Below are 24,526 nucleotides of genomic sequence, written 5' to 3'. Positions count from 1 at the left end.
TAAGACATACCACAAAGCCACAGCAATAAAAATAATTTAATACTGGCATAAGAATAGACAAATGGATCAATGGAATAAAATAGGAATCCAGAAACAGACCCACATGTATATGGAAACTTTCTATATGATAGAAGTGATATCTCTAATCAACAAAGATAGGTTATTTAGGAAATGATGCTAGGAGAGCTGACTCACTACATGGAGAAAAATACAGTTGGATTCCTACCTCATACTACATAGAAATGCTAACTGTAGTAGATTTTAGATACTTTAATCTGAAATGGAAACCAATAAAGATCAGAAAGTATAGAAAAATATTTTTCTGACCTTGAAATTAAGAAGGAATTAGTAAGGAAAGCCTAAAAACCACAAATCATCAGGGATGGGGGAGAATTTGTGGATTTCAGTATATTAAAAAAAAAGGATTTCTTTTCAAAGAAGGACATCATAGACAAAGTTAACAGACAAATGACAGCCTAGAAGAATATATTTGCCACCTCTAAAACTCAAGGAATTAGTATGTAGAATATACAGAGAACTTCTGTATATCAACAAGTAAGACGCAGGAAATTCAACAGAAAATTGGACAAGGAATTAGAATAGGCAAATCACAGAGGGAGGAATCTGAATGTCTAAAAAATCTATGAAAAGATGCTCAAACTCTCTATTAATCCAATAATGCAAGTTAAAATAACGAGATAGCACTTTATAAAAATATTAAAGTTTCATATCAAGAATTGATAAGAATGGGACTTCCTGGTGGCGCAGTGGTTAAGAATCTGCCTATCAATGTAGGGGACACGGGTTCGAGCCCTGGTCCGGGAAGATCCCACATGCCGCGGAGCAACTAAGCCCATGCGCCACAACTACTGAGCCTGTGCTCTAGAGCCCATGAGACACAACTACTGAGCCCGTGTGCCACAACTACTAAAGCCCACGTGCCCAGAGCCTGTGCTCTGCAACGAGACAAGCCACTGCAATGAGAAACCAGCGCACTGAAAGGAAGAGTAGCCCCCGCTTACCTCAACTGGAGAAAGCCCGCACAACAAAGACCCAACGCAGCCAAAAATAAATAAATTTATTTAAAAAAAAAAAAAAGAATTGATAAGAATGTGGGAGAAGGTTACTCTCACATGCTATTGGTCTGCAACTATTAACTGATGCAGCCACACTGGAAAGTGAATTACCAGTAGTTATACAGCTAAGTATGTCCCAGCATTCACACTCCTAGGAAGATACCCCACAGGAACATGCATGCAGGTTTTTATGTGGGAATCTGTAAGAGGATGTGCATCTCAGCATTGTTTGCAACATCAGGGAGTTGGAAGCCACCTGGGGGCTAGTAGACAGGGATATAACTATCAGCTGTGCTGTATGGCAGCAGTCAGAATTAATGAACAAGATATACATTTAGATCTACGGTTAAGCTCTTAAGACATAGTACCAACTGGGAAAAATGTAAGAAACAAAATAAAATGGATAGAACTGTAACAATGTAAATATAAAACACTCTAAGTAATATTTAAGTCTCAAGCATACTGGTGGATGCCTATGAGAGATAATAGAAGTAATGAGAATGGGGAGCAGAAATAAGGAGGAGAAAAGAAGGCCTGGTGTAGACCTAAGATAACGCAGTGTGATTGATGCTATTCTTTCAGTTGCTCAGGGAAAAAAACAAACAAAACAAACTTGGAACTGTTAAAATAATCAAACAAAAAGGCCATTAGACTGAGGTGGCTCCAGTGTCCCCATAGCCTAGGTAAGCAAACCTAAACCAGAGTCAATCCTGTGAATGCCACAAGGTTAAGAAGAACAACCAATCACAAACAGCCAGCTAGGCTTTCCCAAATAACGCATCCCTTAAGTTAAAGCCATTCAAATAATTTCCTTGCTTCGCTTCCTTGTTTCCTCCATAAAAGCCTTTGCCCCTAGTTCCTGCCAGTGGAGTGCCCTTAACCACTTCCAGTTTGGCTCTGCCTGATTAAAATCAGTCTGCTCAGATAAACATAAATATTTTAATAGGCCACAGTTTATCTTTTAACAGAACTATCCCTGATTTCTTTCTTTCTCTCACACTCCCACATCCAATCCTTTAATAAATCCTTTATCTTCCAATTATACGCAGAATTCAATCATTTGTCATTCTTTCCATCAATATCACCCTGGGCTTAGTCACCATCACCTCTGGCCTACTTTTGGCAACAGTCTCTTAACCAGTTTCTTTGCTTTTGTGTCTGCTAGCCTTTGGTCTATTTTCACCACAGCAACCAGAATGATCCAATTAAGCAAGTCGGATCACATCAATTTCTGCTCTAGGTCTTCTGGTTTTCTGTCTCACTCAGAGTAAAAAAAAAAAAGCAAAGTCCTAATGATCCACAAGGTCACATGAGCTGGACTCGGGCCCCACTCACACACACCTGCCTCTCTGGCCTTATCTCTTAATCTCTCCCCTTGGCCACTCCCTCATGCCACACTGGCCTCCTGCTATGCTAGAATATACCAAGCACAGCCTTTATTTAGGGCCTTTGCAGGTAGGTGTTTATACTGCTTCCTGGAATGCTCTTTCCTTAGAGTTACAAACAGCTCGTACCCTCACCTCTTTCAGATCTTTGTTTAGAAGTCTTAGTGAGACCTTCTCCAACAACACTATTTAAAATTGCAACCCTCAAGTGGACAAAGGATCTGAACAAAGTGGGCAAAAGATCTGAACAGATATCTTTGCAAAGAAGATATGCAAATGGCAAGTAAGTACATGAAAAGATGCTCAACATCATATGTCATTAGGAAATGCAAATTAAAACAATGAGATACCATGACACACCTAGAAGGGCTAAAATCCTAAAAAACTAACAACACCAAGTGCTACTGAGGAACAGGAACTCTCATTAATTGCTGGTGGGAATGCAAGATGGTACAGCCACTTTGGAAGACAGTTTGGCAGTTTCTTACAAAGGTAAATATTGACTTAAACAATACCAGCAATTGCACTCCTAGGGATTTACCCAAATGAATGAATAAGTTGAAAACTTTTGTCCACACCAAAACCTGCACATGGATATTTATAACAGCTTTATTCATAATTGCCAAAAATTGGAAGCAACCAAGATATTCTTCAGTAGGTGAGTGGATAAACAAACTGTGGTATATCTGTACAATGGAATAGTATTCAATGAAAAAAAAAAAGAGATATCAAACCAAAAAAAGTCATGAAGGATATTTAAATGCATATTTCTAAGTGAAAGAAGCTAGTTTGTAAAGACTACATATGGTATAATTCCAACTATATGACATTCTTTAAAAGGCAAATGATCTGTAGTTGTCAGAGGTTAAAAGGTAGGGAGAGTGGGTAAGTGGAGACAGGGGATTTTTAAGGCAGTAAAACTATTCTGTTTGATACTGTAATGGTGGACACATGACATTATGCATTTGACAAAACCCAGAAACCCATGCAACATAGTGAACCCTAATGTAAATTATGGACTTCAGTTAATAATAAAGCATTAATATTGGTTTATCAATTGTAAAAATGTATCACACTAATGAAAGATGTTAATAGGGGAAACTATTGGAGGAGAGGACTTATATGGGAACACTACTTTCTGCTCAGTTTTTCTGTAAACCTAAAACTGCTCTAAAAGGGGACTTCCCTGGTGGCACAGTGGTTAAGAATCCACCTGCCAATGCAGGGGACACGGGTTTGAGCCCTGGTCCAGGAAGATCCCACATGCCGCAGAGCAACTAAGCCCGTGTGCCACAACTACTGAGCCCATGTGCTGCAACTACTGAAGCCCGTGCATCTAGAGCCCGTGCTCCGCAACAAGAGAAGCCACTGCAAAGAGAAGCCCACGCACGGCAACTAGAGAAAGCTTGCGCAGAGCAACGAAGACCCAACGCAGCCAAAAATTAAAAAAAAAAAAAAAAGCTCTAAAAAATAAAGTCTATTAATTGAAAAAAAATTGCAACTATCCCCACAGGCACTCCTTATGCCTCTTCCCTGCTTTACTTTTCTCTGTAGAACTTATCACCTTCTAACATAATAAATTTTTTACTGATTTATTTTGTTACTATCTGTCTGACACAGCACCCCACCTCACCCACCCACTTACACACAAAGGTAAATTCCACTAGGCTAGGACATTTTTTTAATGTTTTATTTTGACATAATTTAAATTTACAGAAAATTGCAAGAATAGATTGAGAAATTCCAATATATTTATTTACCTAAATTCATCAGTTGTTTACATCTATCTCTTTGACCCCATTGTCTTTATCTTTCTTTTACTCTTGCTCACTCTCTCATGTGTGTGTGTCTGTATAAATGGTTATATATACATATATAATATATATAATATTTAAAGAATAAACATAGTATGATATATAGAAAATATATGATAAATATATATTTAGATACATATTATGTGTTCATTATATATATTTTATACATATCTAATTATAATATGTATAATTACCCAAATCTCAAAATTAAACATTTATACAATACTATTCTCTAATTCACAGTACATATTCGAGTAACGTCAATTGTTCCAGCAGTGCCTTCTATAGATTTTTTTTTTCCTAATCCAGGGCACAATCCAGGATTATGCATTGCATTTAGTAGTCATGTATCTTTAGTCTCCTTTAATCTAGAACAGCTCCTCAGTCTTTTTTTTTCTCTTTTTGGTCTTTCTTTACTTTGACATCTCTTAAGACCAGTTATTTTGTAGCTGTCCCTCAATTTGGGTTCGTCTAGTTCCTCATGATCAGATTCAGATGATGGGTTTTTGGCAGGAACACCACAGAAGTGATGTGTCCTCAGAGACACAAGATGTTGGTCTGTGCCAAGATTAGTGATGTTCTCTCTTGCTTAAGGTGGCGTCCGTCAAGTTTTTCCAAAAAGGGAATTTTGTAAGTTTCATTCACTGCTATATTTCCAAAGTCTAAAATGGTGCCTGGCACATAGGCACTCAAAAAGAATATGTTGAATGAATGACTAAATGACTTCAACTCTGTGGAGTTGAAAAGATAAAGACAAGGACGTGGAAGAGAAAGGAAGAGGAGGAAGAGAAGGAGGAGCAGGGGAAAGCAGTACACTTACGGAGCAGATCATCAGTATGCACATTTGAGGTTCATAATTATTCAAAGGATTTCCAGGCCATTTGTATTAATAATAATACCATCAAGGGGCTTCCCTGGTGGCGCAGTGGTTGGGAATCTGCCTGCCAATGCAGGGGACACGGGTTTGATCCCTGGTCCGGGAAGTTCCCACATGCCGCGGAGCAACTAAGCCCGTGTGCCACAACTACTGAGCCTGAGCTCTAGAGCCCATGAGCCACAACTACTGAAGCCCATGCGCCTAGAGCCCGTGCTCCGCAACAAGAGAAGCCACCGCAGTGAGAAGCCCGCGCACTGCAACGAAGAGCAGCCCCCGCTCTCTGCAACTAGAGAAAGCCTGCACGCAGCAATGAAGGCCAACGCAGCCAAAAATAAAATAAAGTAAATTTAAAAAATAATAATAAATAAATAATAATACCATCAATATTATGAAGTTTCCAGACCTATTATACTCTTGCTAGTATACCAAACACATTTTCTTTTTCTTAAAGAGTAATTATTGCTATTTATTTATTTATTTTAGATTTTTTTGGATGTGGACCATTTTTAAAGTCTTTATTGAATTTGTTACAATATTGCTTCTGTTTTATGTTTTTTGAGCCCCAAAGCATGTGGGATTTTAGTTCCTGACCAAAAAATCGAACTTGCACCCCCTGCACTGCAAGGCGAAGTCTTAACCACTGGACCGCCGTCCCCAAACATATTTTTTTTTCTTTTTTTTTTTTTTGCGGTACGCGGGCCTCTCACTGTTGTGGCCTCTCCCGTTGCGGAGCACAGGCTCCGGACGCGCAGGCCCAGCGGCCATGGCTCACGGGCCCAGCCGCTCCGCGGTATGTGGGATCGTCCTGGACCGGGGCACGAACCCGTGTGCCCTGCATCGGCAGGCAGACTCTCAACCACTGCGCTACCAAGGAAGCCCTAAAATTAGGATATTCTTAAAATGAGTAATTACTGGGGACAAATCTATATCATTAAGAAGTACATTTAAAAATATGTTTGGGGGCTTCCCCTGGTGGCGCAGTGTTTGAGAGTCCGCCTGCCGATGCAGGGGACACGAGTTTGTGCCCCGGTCCGGGAAGATCCCACATGCCGCGGAGCGGCTAGGCCCGTGAGCCATGGCCACTGAGCCTGCGCGTCCGGAGCCTGTGCTCCGCAACGGGATAGGCCACAACAGTGAGAGGCCTGCGTACCGCAAAAAAAAAAAAAAAAAAAAAAAAAGGTCACATGCTCAAGCAATATGCTAAGGGAAGTATTGAAGGACATGAAAACACTATTCTAAAAAAGTTAATTTTATCAATTTTTATTGACTAAACAAGCAAAAGTCAATTTTGATCAGCTCAATGTCCATAAACACTTACAAATAAGTGGAACAAAATTGTGTGAACCATTTTGTTTTAAATCGTATTTTAAAAGCAATGTTGAAAGTGAAAATTTTAAGCTTGATTTTTACCTATCAACATAATAGATTTTAGCCTGCATAAAGGATTTTTTTCTCTTCTGATTTTTAAAAAATTTACTGAAAAACTTAAACCATCTCTGCTGTTAACAAGTTTTCCCCAGCTCCCCACAATGGGGGTGAGGGGGGGAAGCCCTTATAAACAAGTCTGTGACGTGGAGACTCTTTGAAAGTCAATCCTTCTAAAAAACAGTTTCCAGGCTAATTGCTTCGGTCCCTCAGGGTTAGAAAATTTGTGTGCAGTTATTTCCCATATACCTTTGGGACTTTACTATATAAACAGATAATGACACACTCACCAGACAATACTTAACTGAATGATGGGTATGTTTTCTCTTATTTGTAAGTTCTTTCATAAGAAAAATGCAATTCTCTTTGTTTGACATAAATTTGAACACCATAAAAATGAAGTCTATTTGATAATTGGATTAAAAATTTGGATCTAGCTTCCTATTTTCTAAATGTTTCTTCATAACTCTTCAAATAAATTAATATTTAACAGGCAAAGTTATTTGTACCTAATATGATTAGAAAGGGATTAAACTTGCAAGTGACACATCTACTAAAAAAAATTAAAATTCCAAATATTTATGTGTGGGCATGATTAAAAGAGGAATTTCATTCATGTTCAAACATCACCCAGAGGAAAAAAAATTATCTGTACATGAAATAGTTTATACTCAATGGTGACATCTCAACTAAATGAATGATTTTACTCCCACCAAATACTCTTTGATATACACCAATTTAATCTCTTATGCTTCTAATCTGTGGTGTTGAGTCCGTTTCTAACCTTTCAGGCAGTGTTCCTTTTTCCGTAATTAATCATTTTTTCAACCTAAATATTTCAGGAAAGTAATTTGTGCAGAATTATCAAAAGGAAGTGAAACATATTCAGAGCCAGAATGACTAATGTTTCACTCCTGAAGGGGTTTTTCAAATCCCAGAGCAGAATCATGGTTTTCCACTAAAGGGCATGGACATTCAAGGCACTCTAATATCCAGGAATCTTCCTTTCTACATTTTCCTGAACAAAAAAAAAAAAGAAAAGAAAAGAAGAGGAAAAAAAAAATTCAACCACCGCCATCCCAGTTAGACACAACAAGCACTAGTCTAACAATTTCAGCATGCCATTTTTATATACATGCAGCCCACAGGCAGCAGCACATAATAACATCCTCCTCCTCCTCTCACCTCCCACTCCCTTCTGAGGGATGAAACACTGAAGAAAGTGAACAAGTGGATAAGCCAATTTAAGAAATTGTGGGTGAAGTTAGAAACCTGCTTGAGGATGCAAAAGCTTCCAACTGTGAGACTCCAAAACCATGGAAAACCTTGGTTCTTATCTGAAATGTCATGGCACTTAGAATCTGTACTAGCCAGTTTGCACTTAACCATATTATTAACTGATATTGTTAGTTCTCTTTATATACAAATCGTCACATTTTCTCAGTCATTAAGAAAGAGGAAGATCTCACTTTGCAAAGTAATTTTTTTTCAGGAACATTTGTTTGTAAATTATATTTTCATAGATAAAACATAACTGAAATAAACCATTGGACCTAACAATGTAAGGATTCTTGCAATACCTTTAATCATTCACTATTAAGTATTTAATTAGGTCCACTTGGTGCTTTGTACTCTGGTGTCTGAAAACCTCTTTATATTTGTTCACTTGTTTATTATCTGTTTCCCACACCAAAATAAAAGCTCAGTAACTTAAGGAACATTTTTAAGTTTTTTCCTCTGCTTTATCTACCACACCTATAACATAACAGGAGCTCAATAAATATTTATGGAGTGAACATGTGCCAACACCTAGTGAAATGTTTTTTCTCCCTCTAGAAAGCCACCTGAGTGTCTCTCTGCCGGCCATAAAATCCCAAACTGCTGTTACCCGAATCACTGTCACACAGCTTTATGGAATTTGAACAGCAGTTCACTAACAAACTGCCTCAGAGATACTCCCGAGACTACAATTTGCTTATGTCACCAAGGTTCTCCCTTGGGGTACTCATATTATTCCCTTCGTGCAAACCTGAGATACACAAGAACGAGTTTAGATTAGAAGCTAACTCTTGGAAACTTTTACAAATTTTTAAATTTTGATGTTAAAACCAAGAACCCACAGTTACTCTGACATAGATTGGGTTACCTCCAGTCCAAAAAGTGAGCATCAGCAGATGCACGGGGGAAGTGCTGAGCTAAGCTTGGCATTCTTCAAAGCAGAGCCAAATAGGGATTTTCCATAGGTACCCGGAAATGGAATTAGGCAATTTTAACCCATCTATCTCACCCTCTCTCTGCTTGCATAGAGACTCACAGAAGCAGGAGCTGCTCTGGCAGCCAGTGATTAATGGATTCTTCTGTATGTAACCTGTTCGTAAGCACCAACCCTCTCTCTTGCCATCAATGCTTCTCCTGCTCCCAACCTTACCCAGATTTCTGGGTGCTCCTTCTCTTCTCAGAGACTATCCCTGATATTATTTTGACTTGATTTCATTCAGATGGAAATGGCGAAAAGTGTTTTCCAAACTTGCCTGATCATAAGAATATCTGGAATATTTATTTTTAAATGTAGCTTCCAAGGGACTTCCAGAATAATCATAGCTGTGTAAATCAGCATCATAAACCTCCTGGAAAGTATACAAAACAACAAGGAAAACAATAATAAAACATAAAAACAAATATATAATTTGTGTACGCAAACGTTCATAGCAGCATTATCCACACAGCCCAAAAGTGGAAACGACCCAAATGTCCATTAAAGAATGAATGGATAAACAGAATGTGGCATAATACACAATGAAATATTATTCAGCCTTAAAAAGGAATGAAATTGGGGCTTCCCTGGTGGCTCAGTGGTTGAGAGTCCTCCTGTCGATGCAGGGGACACGGGTTTGTGCCCTGGTCCGGGAGGATCCCGCATGCCGCGGAGCGGCTGGGCCCGTGAGCCATGGCCGCTGAGCCTGCACGTCCGGAGCCTGTGCTCCGCAGCAGGAGAGGCCACAGCAGTGAGAGGCCCGCGTACCGCAAAAAAAAAAAAAAAAAAAAAAGGAATGAAATTGATACATGCTACAACATGGCTGAAACAAGCCAGACACAAAAGAACAGATATTGTATGATTCCACTTATATGAGTTACATAGAGTAGTCAAATTTACAGAGACAGAAATTAGAACAGTAGGACATCTTCCTTTGGGGTGAGATAAAGATGGAGAGTTAGTGTTTAATGGGTTAATAGAGTTTCAGCTTGGGATGATGAAAAAGCTCTGCAGATGGATAGTGGTGATTGTTGCACAACAATGTGAATGTACATAATGTCACTAAAATGTACATTTTAAAATGGTTAAAGGGGCTTCCCTGGTGGCACAGTGGTTGAGAGTCCGCCTGCCGATGCAGGGGACGCGGGTTCGTGCCCCGGTCCGGGAAGATCCCACATGCCGCGGAGCGGCTGGGCCCGTCAGCCATGGCCGCTGAGCCTGCGCGTCCAGAGCCTGTGCTCCGCAATGGGAGAGGCCACGACAGTGAGAGGCCCGCGTACCATAAAAATAAATAAAATGGTTAAAATGTTAAATTTTATGTGATATATATTTACCACAATTAAAAAACTCAATACATAAAAACACTCCATTTTTAGTGAGGCCAGGTAACAGATATAATCTGCAGATTCCAAAACATGTCAGGGCAGCTAAAAGCAGTTGGGAATGGACAAAATCCATGTGAGAGGAAGTGAAGAAGAGAAATTTGAAGGGTGGTGAAAAACCCTTATATTAGAGCTCAGAAAACAGCAGGAAAAATAATTCACTTTCTGAGGTGAAGAGCTCACTTTCAGCTAAAAGGCAATATCATTTCTTTGCAAAAACTGTTGTGGAAATTTGGGTGAGCAAGGCTCTAACCAGAAGCCTTCCTGGACACGGTATGGTCCAGAAGAGAAGTATGGGTGGAGGGACTACGCAAAGAATCACACAGCTAATTCAAATCTTTAGGAGTAGTATGCTTCTGTAGCAACAGAGAAGAGAGAACCTTTGGGCTATAAAGCATCAAAAGCCACCTTCACCCGCCTCTCTTGCTGTGCATAATCTGCAAGAAGGTGGTTTATGAAAATCTAACTCATTCATTATTAGGCAATAAAAAAAGGTTCTGGCACTCCTGGGTTTCAGCACCAAAAAAAAAAAAAAAAAGGTAAAAAGTTCTGGCACGGAATGATATATATATACTTTTTTTTAATGTGGAAATACTACAAACTTATCAATGGGCAAATCATACTGACCAGGAGAAAAATAGCTATCAAGAAACATGAAATTTTAACCAAAATTTTCATCATGAATTCAAGAAATCTTAATGAAGTAATTGCATCTCTGGAAGACACCCACAAAGAGGAAAGACAAGAATTCTGGAAAGAGATGATGAGACTGTAATAGGAGATAAAATGTGAATAGAAAGAAGTACAGGAAAAAAGCAAACCCAACAGAGATGAGGATGATACAGAGGGAACACAGGGAGAATAGACACAGAAGGAAAACACAGTACGGATCATAGAGTATAAAGATAAGAAAAGTGATATAAAGATTTTAAAGGAGAGACCATTATACAGGAAACAAGTAAAGAAACACCAACACATGCATAATTTAAATCCTTGAAGAAGAAACCCAAAATAATGTCATAACAAATAGTTAAAGATATCCAAGAAAACTTTCCTGAAATAAATGAGGACGTGAATGTACACTTCGGAAGAACATACTAAGTACCAGAGAAAATTCATCCGAAAAAGCTGTCGATGAAAAATTAATCAGTCGATCTAAAACAGAAATGGAAAATTTTATTCGAGCCAAATTTGAGGAGTATAACCCAGGAAGAGCATTTCAGAAAGCTCTGTGAACTGTTTTGCCCATCAGAAGTCAAGGCACAGTTATATAAGTTTTTTGAGACAGGGGGCTATACATCAAATGACGTATTATTGACAGTTTATGTAATCTAGATCTAAGGGCCATGGAAGGAATGTTAGCTTTAAGGAGTTGTCTTAAAGTTACTGATGCTAGGAGAATATTGCTCTTTATGGTTGAGCAGGTATTTTTGCCAATGGGGAAGTTTGGTTGATGCACAATGCAGATACATAAAGCACAGTGGGGGAAGAGAGGAGGCCAAAGGGCAGAGAAATTTTCTATTTAAATTTTTCCTGTCTTGCCATAAAATATGAATTTTATTTCACAAGCATATCCTAGGAAAGTTATTGGACTGAAAATATAAATAAAGAATACTTTGGACAGCCAGGCAAAAGACTAACTCATTTATAAAGGAGAAAAAAATCAGGATGGCCCCAGATTTCCCCACAGCAATGTTCAATTCCAGAAGACGTTGGAGGGTTGATTGGAGCCAGATTTCTCTATCTTTTTTTTTTAATCTATAGGCAACATGGTACTGAATATTTTTAAATATTTATTTTATTTATTTATTTGGTTGCACCAGGTCTTAGTTGTGGCCGGTGGGTTCCTTAGTTGTGGCATGCGAACTTTTAGTTGCGGCATGCATGTGGGATCTAGTTCCCTGACCAGGGATCGAACCCAGGCTCCCTGCATTGGGAGCAGGGAGTCTTAACCACTGCGTCACCAGGGAAGTCCCCCAGGTTTCACTTCTTAAGGTTGTGGCTGGATTTGATAATTCACTGATTAATTACTTAATTCAACAAACATTTAGAAACCATTCAATAAATGTTTGTATATTTGAACAGTAGACGTATCATCTGACAACCTATAATTTTCCTGAGGATTAAAATCACATTCTAGGGACGTCCCTGGCAGTCCAGTGGTTGGGACTCTGGGCTTCCACTGCAGTGGGTGTGGGTTCAATCCTTGGTAGGGGAAGTAAGATCCTGCATGCTGCACTGTGCTGCCAAAAAAACACAAAAGACATTCTATTAGTTTATATGCCCTTGGGAATTTTAGAAGCTCACAGACTAATAGGAAAGACAAACAAGTAAATTATCACAATACAATTTGATAAGGGTCAAAAATCATGACAGGAGGGCTTCCCTGGTGGCGCAGTGGTTGCGAGTCCGCCTGCCGATGCAGGGGATGTGGGTTCGTGCCCCGGTCTGGGAAGATCCCACATGCCGCGGAGCGGCTGGGCCTGTGAGCCATGGCCGCTGAGCCTGCGCATCCGGAGCCTGTGCTCCGCAACGGGAGAGGCCACAGCAGTGAGAAGCCCGCGTACCGCAAAAAAAAAAAAAAAAAAAAAAAAATCATGACAGGAACAATAGGAAAGTTGTGCTCAGATGGCAAGAATTTCAGGGAGAGGTGGAAGATGGCCTACTTTAGGGCCAGTTCATTATGAAATTTGACCTTAAATTATAGGTGACAGAAAGTCAATGACGGGTTTTAACTTTGGGAGTAATAAGGAGAAAGTGTGTGTCTCTCTGTGCTGTGTGTTCACATGTGTAGGGATAGGATTCTTATTGGACCTCAGATGCACAGGGATGAGTTAATCACTTGATAGGTCATGGCATATTATCATTTTTTTGGTCCTTTTATTTGTTCTCTTTTAATCCTCATATTCTTTTTCATTTCCCTTAACTCCTACCATATGTAATCATATTATGTTTAATGATACTTTTTGTTTTATGTGTTCTTACAAAATGTACACGTACTTTTAATTTCTGTAAATGATAGTTTGTCACACAGTTCATCTCTTTAGCGTTTTTTTTTCTTTTTGTTGTTGGGTTTTTTGGGGTTTTTTTAAAGGGCCTTTTTAAATTTTTTATTATTTATTTTTGGCTGCATTGCGTCTTTGTTACTGCGCCCGCCAGCTTTCTCTAGTTGCAGCAAGCAGGGTCTATTCTTTGTTGCGGTGCACGGGCTTCTCATTGCGGTGGCTTCTCTTCTTGCGGAGCACGGGCTCTAGGTGCGCAGGCTTCAGTAGCTGTGGCACGCGGGCTCAGCAGTTGTGGCATGCAGGCTCTAGAGCACAGGCTCAGTAGTTGTGGTGCACGGGCTTAGTTGCTCCACAGCATGTGGGATCATCCCGGACCAGGGCTCGAACCCATGTCCCCTGCATTGGCAGGTGGATTCTTAACAACTGCGCTGCCACGGAAGTCCTTTAGCATTTTTTTATGTCTATTTATTTTTGGCTGTGTTGGGTCTTAGTTGCGGCACGTGGGATCTTTCGTTGTGGCGCCCAGGTTCTCCATTGAGGCACGGAGGCTTCTCTCTAGTTATGACGTGCAGGCTTAGTTGCCCCTCGGCATGTAGGATCCTAGTTTCCTGACCAGGGATGGAACTGTGTCCCCTGCATTGGAAGTTGGATTCTTAACCTCTGGACCACCAGAGAAGTCCCTTTAGCATTTTTTTTAACTAAACATTATGGTTTTAAAGTGTATCTGTATGGCTCTGTGTATATCTAATCTGTTTATTGTAATTGCTATATAAGGGTGTGCATTCAACACATTTTACTATCCACTCTCCAAATGATGAATGCTCAACTCCTTACTACCATACCAAAAAAAAAAAAAAAAAAAAAAGCTACAATGAACATCCTCTTATGTGTCCTGTTATACATCTGTATGAGAATTCTTAATTTGACTAAATCATGCCAGGCTGCTCTCCAAAGCAGCTACACCGGGCTACATTTTCAACAGTAATGCATGAGGGTAAATTCCCTCACCTTGCTTAAACTTTCTAATATTTGCCAGTTTACTTGGTATAAACTATTTCATTGCTGTTTTTATTTGCATTTCTCTGATTACCAATGACCAGCTTCCACTCATAAACTCATTCGCTTTTCAAGTTTCCTCTTCCTGTAAACATCTTTGGCCCATTTTTTTTCTTTTATCCTTAGCCCATTTTTTCATTGGGGTTGCTGTCTTTTGTAAGAATATTTTAAAATATTCTATATATTAATTCTCAGGTAGGTTTAGATGTTACAAATTCTTTTTCCTATTCTTTCCTTTCTTAACATCATTTACAGAAATACTCAGTTTTGATATAATTGCCTTTGTCAATTTTTTTCCTTACAGTTGAGGCTTTTGTTTTAAGAAGTCCTCTCTGACCCAAAATCACAAATATATTCTCCTACGTGTCCTTCTATTAACTTTGTCATTTAGCCTTTCACTTTTAGATCTTTAATCCATCCATAGCCCACTCTTCTATATGGTGTTAGGTGGGAAGTAGGTTTTAATTTTCTCCATATAGTGAGCCAATTTCCCCCAAATTATCTTTTTAATAATCCATTCTTTCTCTCTATTGATTTGGGAGCAAATTTGTTTTTTTGTTTTTGTTTTTTTTCTTGGAAGTTAACTGACTGGCAGTTCTGCAGAGAAGAAAGATTAGAAATAGGGATGTCAGGTAAGATATACTGCTACAATCCAGATAGAAATAAGAACTTGACCAAAGACAGTAGCATGAGGGTTGGGGGAATGGATAGAGAGGAGTATCAGATTTGAGAGATATTTCTGGGTTGGAAATGTGGGATGAAGGAGAGAAAGGAGTCAGAAACAACTTCAGTTTTGAACCCAGCACATTCTGTGGCTAGAGATGCCACTACTGAGGTACGGACAGGAATGTGAACAGGTTTTGAAGAGAAGAGATGAACACAGTTGCAGAGGTGTTGAGGCTGGGGTGCCTGTAGACATGCTTTGGCTCTCACATTATTTTTAAAATAATGTGTTAATTAAATAACATAATTTAATAACTGGGAGGTTTTATTTTTTAAAAATCTATATTCAGCTTCTTTCAAAAGATCAGGACCACCATAACACCAAAACTGCTTCTCTTTTTGGCTTCAGCTGAATGTAGCAGGAGCTCCACAGCTCCCCACAGTCTGCACTGGACCCTCAGTTCCTATAGACATTTGGGATTGGGATCCTGGTGTATGCAAAGTGATGAGGTGGCACAAAAGTGTGGATGTTTTCCATAAACAGACAATTTGAATCCAGAGTTCAGCCATTTACTTAACTGCTCTAAACCTGTATCTTCTTATCAAAAAACGGGCAGGGTACTCATCTTACACGGGTTTCTTAAGAGAGTTTAAAGAGAGAATGCATATACAGCTTAATAGTAATTGTTAGCAAATGATAGCTAGAAAAAAATCCAATTAAAAATTGGAAATGCAATTCAGAGCTGAGGAGAGAATCAGAGCTATGAGCCATGGATTGGAAAGGCAGTTGTGTATAGCTCTGTCCTACAATCTACAAATCATGACTTTTTTGTTTTTTTGTTTTTTGGCCATGCTGCAGGGGCATGCAGAATCTTAGTTCCCCAACCAGGGATCGAACCTATGCCCCCTGCAGTGGAAGGACAGAGTCTTAACCACTGGACCGCCAGGGAAGTCCCATGACTTTCTTGGTGATTGGAATGTCAGAACCTCTTCTCTATCACAACCCCATCTTCACTTCTTTAAATCCCTAAAAGTTGACACATAGAAAGAATTTCATAAACATTTGTGGAAAGAAGGGAGAGAGGAAGAATAGGTGAAGGATCTGGAGAAAAAAAAAAAAGGCCTTTTCTTTCATTTGTAAAACAGAAGAAAAATCGAAGTTACCAACTTACCTACGTTTGTTCCTGCCAGCCCAGCCCCACCTCCCTGCAAATAAAAATGTTAACTAAGGCATACAGTTGCATTCTGTACTCCCAGTTCCCAGGAAAAGATTGCAAAAAGACCCACAATTAGCCACGTTGGCTGCAAAATATATCTCTAAGCCTCCCTGAGTAAAAGACTATTTGGACAGTATTTAAAAATTATTTCTTATATGTAATTAATAATACCAACAGAACCCAAAGAATACAAAGACATAACAATTAAGATTTAGTGAAGAAAGCTTCAAAGAAAAGACTGTGGGAGTTGTTTTATCTTTTTCTCTTGTGACAAATATATATATTATATATATATTTATATAATATATATATAGTTCTGAATTCTCCACAGCAACATTCAACTCTGTAAACACATTTTGCTCATGCTTCTGCTAAACAACCACAGTTACTTTGAATTCATTTTTTCAGGATACCCTGGTATTTGTTCTTTTTATAGTATGTAAAATTGCACTGTTAGTGTGGTCCTGATCTTGCTCTTTGTAGCTAAGGAAAATAACCATGTTAAGTCTGAGAATGTGTTAACTCCCGTGGTGGGGGAGGGGGGGTGAAAAAAAACTAGACTAAATTAAACTATAAAGCTTTAATATGATATTTTTTTTCTTTATTTTGGCTGCACAGGGTCTTAGTTGCAGCATGTGGGATCTTTGTTGAGGCATGCGAGATCATTTAGTTGCAGCGTGCAAACTTCTTAGGTGCCGCATGTGGACTCTTAGTTGTGGCATGCAGGTGGGATCTAGTTCCCAACTAGGGATCGAACCCAGGCCCCCTGCATTAGGAGCATGGAGCCTTACCCACTGGACCACCAGGGAAGCCCCTAATATATTTTAGAATGTCATGAATTTTCGAAGCTAGGGCATAAATTATCTGACAACAACTAGGTCATCTTCCACTATAAATAAACATTATTGCCAGCTAATTCCAAAGATTCACCTAACATAAAAACTGTAGGGTAGGTTCTTGAATGCAATGATTTGGCTGGAAAACCCAGATTATCCTTGGAAAGAAATGAGCACCAGCAGAGAAAATAAAGGGTGATTGGCTAGGAAAGGAGTGTTATGAAGGGTATCCTATTATCAGATGAAGGAACAGGCATTTGGTGCCAAATCACCTGTTATTATATGCAGATGTATATAAAGTCCAATTGTTTTACACTGTCTCAACCAAAAGATCATTATGGTCATTATTCCCAAGAAGCTAGATTCAAAGACACTGAGAACTGCAAGGGGATTATTGAGATCATCCAGTTTAGTTTGTTCATTTTCCAATAAGGAAACTGAAGATCAGAAATGCGACTTGTTCTCAGTAACCAGATCATGTGCTCCTTTTGAAGCCCCTTGCTTCAGCAGCAACTGCACCAAGCATAAGTTATTCAGTAAATGGTGCTAAATTTGTATTCATGAACAAAGCATGGGAAGGGTCATTTTCATGCTGCTTATATTCTAGGTGTGCTTTTGGAAGAAGGTTTGTCAACAGAAAGATTTCTAAAACACGAGAAGTAAGAATATGATGTAGAATGTGTCACTGAGAAAAACCTTTAAAAAAATTTTATTGTGGAAATTTTAAAAAATTAATGAAAAGAGAATACAATGTATCCCTAACTACCTTAAACAATTATTGACATTCTGCCATTCTTATTACATATGCATTTCCTCCATTTGTTTTTTCTTTTTGCTTTGTTTTGTTTGGCTAGAATATTTTTAAAGCAAAACTGAGACACTGTATCATTTTACCTATAAATATTTCTATATGTATCTCTAGGAGATGAGGATTTTTAAACAACATAACCACAGTAACATTATCATACCCTTAAACAGGCTAACATCTAGTCCAGGAGAAATTTAGTTCTATGAGAGTATTCAAGAATGGATCAAAATCTCAAGTCTTTCAATAAGGCTAAGAATTCAAAAGAAGAGAACTTCAAAACTAAAGATTGCAATCTCATTTTTTCTTGTATTGCTCTGCAAATACAAATCTGGATACTCAGATTCCAGAAGAAGATAAAAATAGTCTATGAATCAAAACCACTAATCATATCCTGTTATTTTTAGTTATGTTTCTTCCTGATATTTTAATTCAAAATCAGTTTAATATATTTAATCACACTTTTTTTCAGGGAAAAAGTATTTTAGGTTGAGGTAGAAAATTTTGACCAAAAGATAAATTTAAAGCTAAATTAGGGTGGTTGTCAGAGCCTATATCCATGACCTTGGATGAGGTGCTAACTTACTCACTTGGAAAGTCCCGTGTTAACAGTCTGTTCTACGACTCAACTATCTGCCTCATAGAGGTAGTACAAAAACACCCTCAAAAAACTCACACCTGGAAATATAAAAAAATCACAAAAAATATATAAATGGTAATTGGGTGATAGGTCACATTACCCTCCATACTAAAAGCAGATACTAATAACAGGAATGTTGAGATAGCTTGTAAAAACATCTGGCTCTGAGTAAACGTAGAGTCAGAGTAAAGTACCAGAGTTTTACTTCTGTTGGAATGTTTAGAAAGACCCCTCCATACACAGTAGATGCTCAATAATATTCGCTGACTGGATTTAATGCTGGAACCAAACTTTTGCAACATAGCAACTATTAAATTCCTGATTATGTAAAATGCAATGGATATGTATTATTCTACATCCTGGAACTGAATAGGAGAAAACGTTTTTCTTATACATGCTTTTGCTCTGCACTCAGCACTTTTTCTGCTGTCCCAAACCTATACGTTCATATTCAGGGTTCATGCTGAATTTGTGTTTGTGTGGATGGAGACATACAGTGTCTCTACTTCACCCCCCTCCCCAAATTTCAGGGAAGCCAGAGGACTGTCCACAGAGTGAGTGATAATGGGGGCATTTTCTGGGCATTGATAGAAAGGTACTTACCAACACTTTATTTTTACACTAATTCTTCAGGATAGACAGCCTACTTGGTAAGGATATCAGACCTCTCCAGACAATTCTATTTCATCTTTTCCTGACCTAGAATTCACTAAACCTAAGTAGACTTTATATTATCATGTATGCTTCTAATTACATACCAGCTTATATATAAACACATTCTATCAGTCCACAGATTTGTCTACCAGCACACTTTTACTCCCAATAGTAACATGAAGAAAACAATAGCACTTGGCCTGTCTGTGAAGCCTTAGGCCGTATTTTGAAGGAGGGATGATATGGACAAATAAATTTATATTACCTAGAGCCAAAATCAAACCAACAAACAACAACAACAAAAGCTGGCATGGCTTGACTATGTTTTCCTTATTAGCTATGCTCCTTTCCCAATCATCTTTGTGAATACGAACAGTGCCTTCAGTATATTTGCTTTCTTAGAAGAGTCCATCAGAATCACATAAAGAATTTTTTAAAAACATGAGTCCCCAGGACCTTGCAGCCCTTTACCACAAATTCCAGAGTGTGAGACCCAAGAATTTATGATCTTAACAATTCCTCAGGTGCTTTTTCTGTGGCCAGCACCAAGAGTGTGTGAGAATCACTGCCCAGAATACCTAGAACAGCACTCTACATATAGTTATTTTATACAAATGTTTTGATAAATGAATGAATGAATAAGTCAAGATTGTGGAAATTAGCAAATCCATGAGTTCTAACCACACCCAAGATCTACTGGTTTACGCACCTTCTAAGTGTCTTGCATCTTGCATAGTATGGCCTAGATAGATACTGACTCAACTCTGATCTGTGTAATCTCACCCCCATTCCACCCTGAGCAGCCAGCAACAATCCCACTTAGCCAAGAAACAGTGATAAGAAAACTGCTTTATTTTTACCCCTTGACTGGTAAGGTAAACAGACTGAAATCATAAACCCTAGCCTCACAGAAATACCTCCTGGCATTCAATGTAACTACTTATTGGTTATCTACTATAGACTTTATATATGCCATGCACAGTAGAAGATACAAAATGATTACAAGTCTTGATACATGTCCTTGAATATTTTACATTCAAAGTTGATAAGACAAAAGGATGTGTCACATCCTGTGCTGGGAGCTATTTGATATCATCTTATTCATTCCTCAGAGCAATTATATGGAGGGAAAAGTATTATTATCTCTATGTTATAGGTGAAGAAATTGAGGCTTAAAGAGGTTAAATACCATCTCAAGGTTATATACTGGCAGAGTTTGTATCTGAATTTCTCTTCTTTCTGACTCCAGAATTCAAGCTATTGCCCCAAAACTACTATGCACCGTGCAATGAAGATTACTATCCATTCAACATCCACTCCAGAAGTATGGAATAAGCATTTACTATACACTAGGTCCTGGCATAGAAGCAGATCACACAGGGTCTCTGTCTTCATACAGTTTCTAGTTTAATTGGAAAGGCAGACATTTAACAGTAAACGCAACAAGGATTATAAGGGAGAACTAGAACTAGAACTAGAACTATAAGGATGTCATACAGGAGCCTGTAACCAGGAACTTATTTTGGTCTAAGGATTCAGGAAGTAGCTGAATCCATGTAAACCCAGGAACTCCACTTCCTAGCTGCACAGTTTGGGGAAAATTACAATTCCTTATTTGCAAAATAATGACAACACCAGTTACAGGTTTTGTGAGGGTTAAGAGATACAATGTATACAGGCTTCCCTGGTGGTGCAGTGGTTAAGAATCTGACTGCTAATGCACGGGACACGGGTTTGAGCCCTGGTCCGGGAAGATCCCACATGCGGCGGAGCAACTAAGCCCGTGCGCCACAACTACTGAGCCTGTGCTCTACAGCCTGAGAGGCACAACTACTGAAGCCCACGTGCCTAGAGCCCATGCTCCACAAGAAGAGAAGCCATCGCAATGAGAAGCCCGTGCACCACAATGAAGAGTAGCCCCCGCTCACCACAGCTAGAGAAAGCCCGCGCGCAGCAACGAAGACCCAATGCAGCCAAAAATAAATATATAAATAAATAAATATTTTTTAAAAACCAAAAAGAGATACAATGTATGTAAAGCACAGAACCTGACAAAATAACTACTCAATAATCATTAATTAGCAGTTATTTAAAATATTCATTCATATTTAAGAATATTCAAAAGCAGGGGTAAAACAGAGAGAAAAGAGCAGTAGAGGGAGAAGGAAAACGCAGGGCAAAGACCCTAAGGCAAGAGGGGTAAAGCAACACATAACTTGGTTTAAGATCCAGTCCTGCTGGCTAGAAAGTAGAGAGCTATGCCAGAAAAAGCTGGAAAGGCAGGTGGGGGACCACAGCAAGCCTTCACGTAAAGATTTTTATCTTTATACAGAGGCAACTGAAGCAATTAAAGGAATTTAAGACAAGGAAGGAACTTGTTGAGATTCAAATTTTAAAAGATTACCCCAAGGGAGGGTGGAGAGAATTTCTGTTTCCATTCTCTTATTGCACATATATATATATATATATATATATATATATATATATATATATATATATATATATTTCCAACTAGCTTGCACATGCAGCTTTTGTAATTTAAAAAATAATAAGATCAGTGATGAAAATGTTACCTTGATTGTGGTAATAGTTTCATTTGACTACAAATGACTAAGGAATAATATACATTACGCTGTATTCCATGTGCAATGCCAAGAAAATTCACCAATTTTACCTAGACTACATAATATCCCAGTGTAAATTCATCCAAAGGCTCCTCTTGCCCCTGGGGTAGAATCCAGACTCAGTTTAGAAGGCTCTTTGAAGTCTGGTCTCTGATCACCTCTGCAGTTTTGCTTTTTACTTCTACTTCTCTTTTGCTTTAAGCAACAGAGCTACCAAGATACTTTATTTTTTTTAAGATTTTTTTGATGTGGACCATATTTAAAGTCTTTATTGAATCTGTTACAATATTACTTCTGTTTTATGTTTTGGTTTTTAGGCCACGAGGCATGTGGTATCTTAGCTCCCCGACCAAGGATCAAACCCACACCCCTGCACTGGAAGGTGAAGTCTTAACCACTGGACCGCCAGGGAAGTCGCCCAAGATACTTTAAAATCCTCAAACATGCCATATTCCCTTGGGTTTAGGGGTGTCTTTCCACACGATGCTTCCTCTGCCCGCACCATTCTTCACCCTTCTCTATATGCAAGCCAACTGCCTCTCTTTCCCCAAACACTGTCCCACCAAATACTGCAATTACCTCCTCCATCACAGACACACACTCACTCTTAACATACACCCATATATGTAGCTAATTACTATAAAATGTTAGGATCCATCTTCCCTGACCAGCCCTCTCTGTATATCTGGTTTAGGTGCCCATTCTTTTGGCTCACATGGTAACTTTTAATTCCCTCATCAGAGCATTTATCACCATTAGTTATAATTGCTTGTAATTTTTTTAACTTCACCCCTTTCTCATCCCACTTGATTATACACTCCCTGAGAGCAGGAGTTTAGACTGTCTTATTTGTTGAAGGAAAAAAGAAATAAAAGTTAAGTATAACATATATAAAGTTAAATGTCCCATATTAAAATTAAAGCAAATAATACAGATTTATGATATACATCATGACATTTACAAATAGCAAATACACAGTTTGAGTAATGTATTAAGAATTCCCATTCCATTTATTTTCTGCAATCCACTTCAAAAAAGGTAAATTCTTCCCCTGACATTAGGTCATCTCTGTGACCTAATAAAGTTCTATGCAATACTTATTAGCAAGACTGATGCCAATCCTTTAAAGCAAAATTCCCTCTAGGCTGATTTTTTTTCGGGGGGGGGGCACACCTCAGGCATGCAGAACTTCCCTGACCAAGGATCGAACCCGCGCCCCCTGCAGTGGAAGTGTGGAGTCTTAACCACTGGACCACCAGGGAAGTCCCCTCTAGTCTGATTTAAGGAAACTTTCTTCTAATACAAGGCAACAATAGTTAGTTATGATTTGTTAACAATGCACTTCATCCTAATAAGCCCTTAAACCCTCAACTAGTACCATGGGCTGGCTGGCCAGCCCAGAAGTCACACTGCTAGAGAACAGGCAACAGGCTGTTGCTCATTGTTTTTTTCTTCCACTGTTCCTGGAAAAAACTTACCTTTTGCAAATTTGGGTGCTGAACAAAAAGTAATAATAAAAATCTTGAGCCCAAATTTTCTTTCATTCTGCGACCTTAGATAAAGGTCAAAATGTTAAGCAAATAACTAGAACTTATATTTGCATGGTACCACGTAAGTGTAAATACCTTCTCACTACCTCCTCATTTCATAACATTGATAAAGTTGGATAATTAATGCATTGCTGAACTGTTGATTCAATTTGAATTTTAAGGAGAGTGACTGGGAATTTCACTCTCTAAATCAGTAATCTAGTTACTTTAGTGTTTTTAATTGTATCAGACCAAATTACTGATGATTTATTACTTAATGATTTTAAGCAACTGTATTTCTTGCTTTTGGTGTTAATCTTTTAACAATGGGTAGTATTTGTTCATGCTTATTCTTTCTGTGCTCTTTAAAGAATCACTTGAAATCACCTTCTGTCATTGAGCTGAGGGAGATTTCACCAGCAATGGTCATGCAGCATAACGCTCTACCAGCAAGAAAAGAGCCTGATCTAGTTAAGAGCACCAGTCACTGTACCTGAAGGTCATAGAGCAAGTGATGAAGAGATACAGTCCTTGAGTGAAGGGTCAGAGAAAGTATGCAAAGAACCTTCCAGACTGCATCAGCTTTGCTTGAAGTTAGACCTAAGTTCAAAACACCAACTCTAGCCCCGATTAGCATTGTGAGCTTAAAGCAAGCCCCTTATCCTTTTTGAGCCCAGTTTTATGATCCGCATTGCAATTTGCCACGTAAAATGATATGTGTAAAGAACCCAGAACAGTGCTGGCTCCCAGCAAGCATGTGATAATTTGCAGCTATAACAGTGTAGAAGTTAATGCAGCACTAACAGTCAAGTGAGAACCACAGAACTGATGTATTCAGTTGCTGCCAGGGGCTCCTGAGGCCTAACTTCTTGGTTTGCTGCAGCCTGGCTAACCCCTCAAGATTAAAAGAACCTTCTCTGGTATCAGAAAAGGCTCCCTTCCTGTTAGTGGTCTCAGAAAGGGCATCTTCTCAGGCAGACCGTAGAGATCAAAAGGAGATTTTAATGTGGAAGAACTTTAGAACTAAGATTTATGGCTCCACTTCATTGCAGCCAGCATAGGGTGACCAACAATCCCACTTTGTCCTGGACTGAGAAGTCTTTTGGATCATGGGACCTTCAGTACTAACACCACGACAGTCTCATGCAAACTGAGATGATTCATCATCCTAGCATTTTCCAAGGTTGGGCAGGTGGCCTGGTAACATGTAGCCTAATAGGTGGTACTATTTTATTAATCATTATTATGATTAACACTTTCCAATTAAAAGTCTCATACAGGTAA

This window comes from Hyperoodon ampullatus (genome assembly GCF_949752795.1).
Source record: "Hyperoodon ampullatus genome assembly, chromosome: 2".
In the NCBI taxonomy this organism is placed as follows: Eukaryota; Metazoa; Chordata; class Mammalia; order Artiodactyla; family Ziphiidae; genus Hyperoodon; species Hyperoodon ampullatus.
This window is presented reverse-complemented; position numbering follows the sequence as displayed.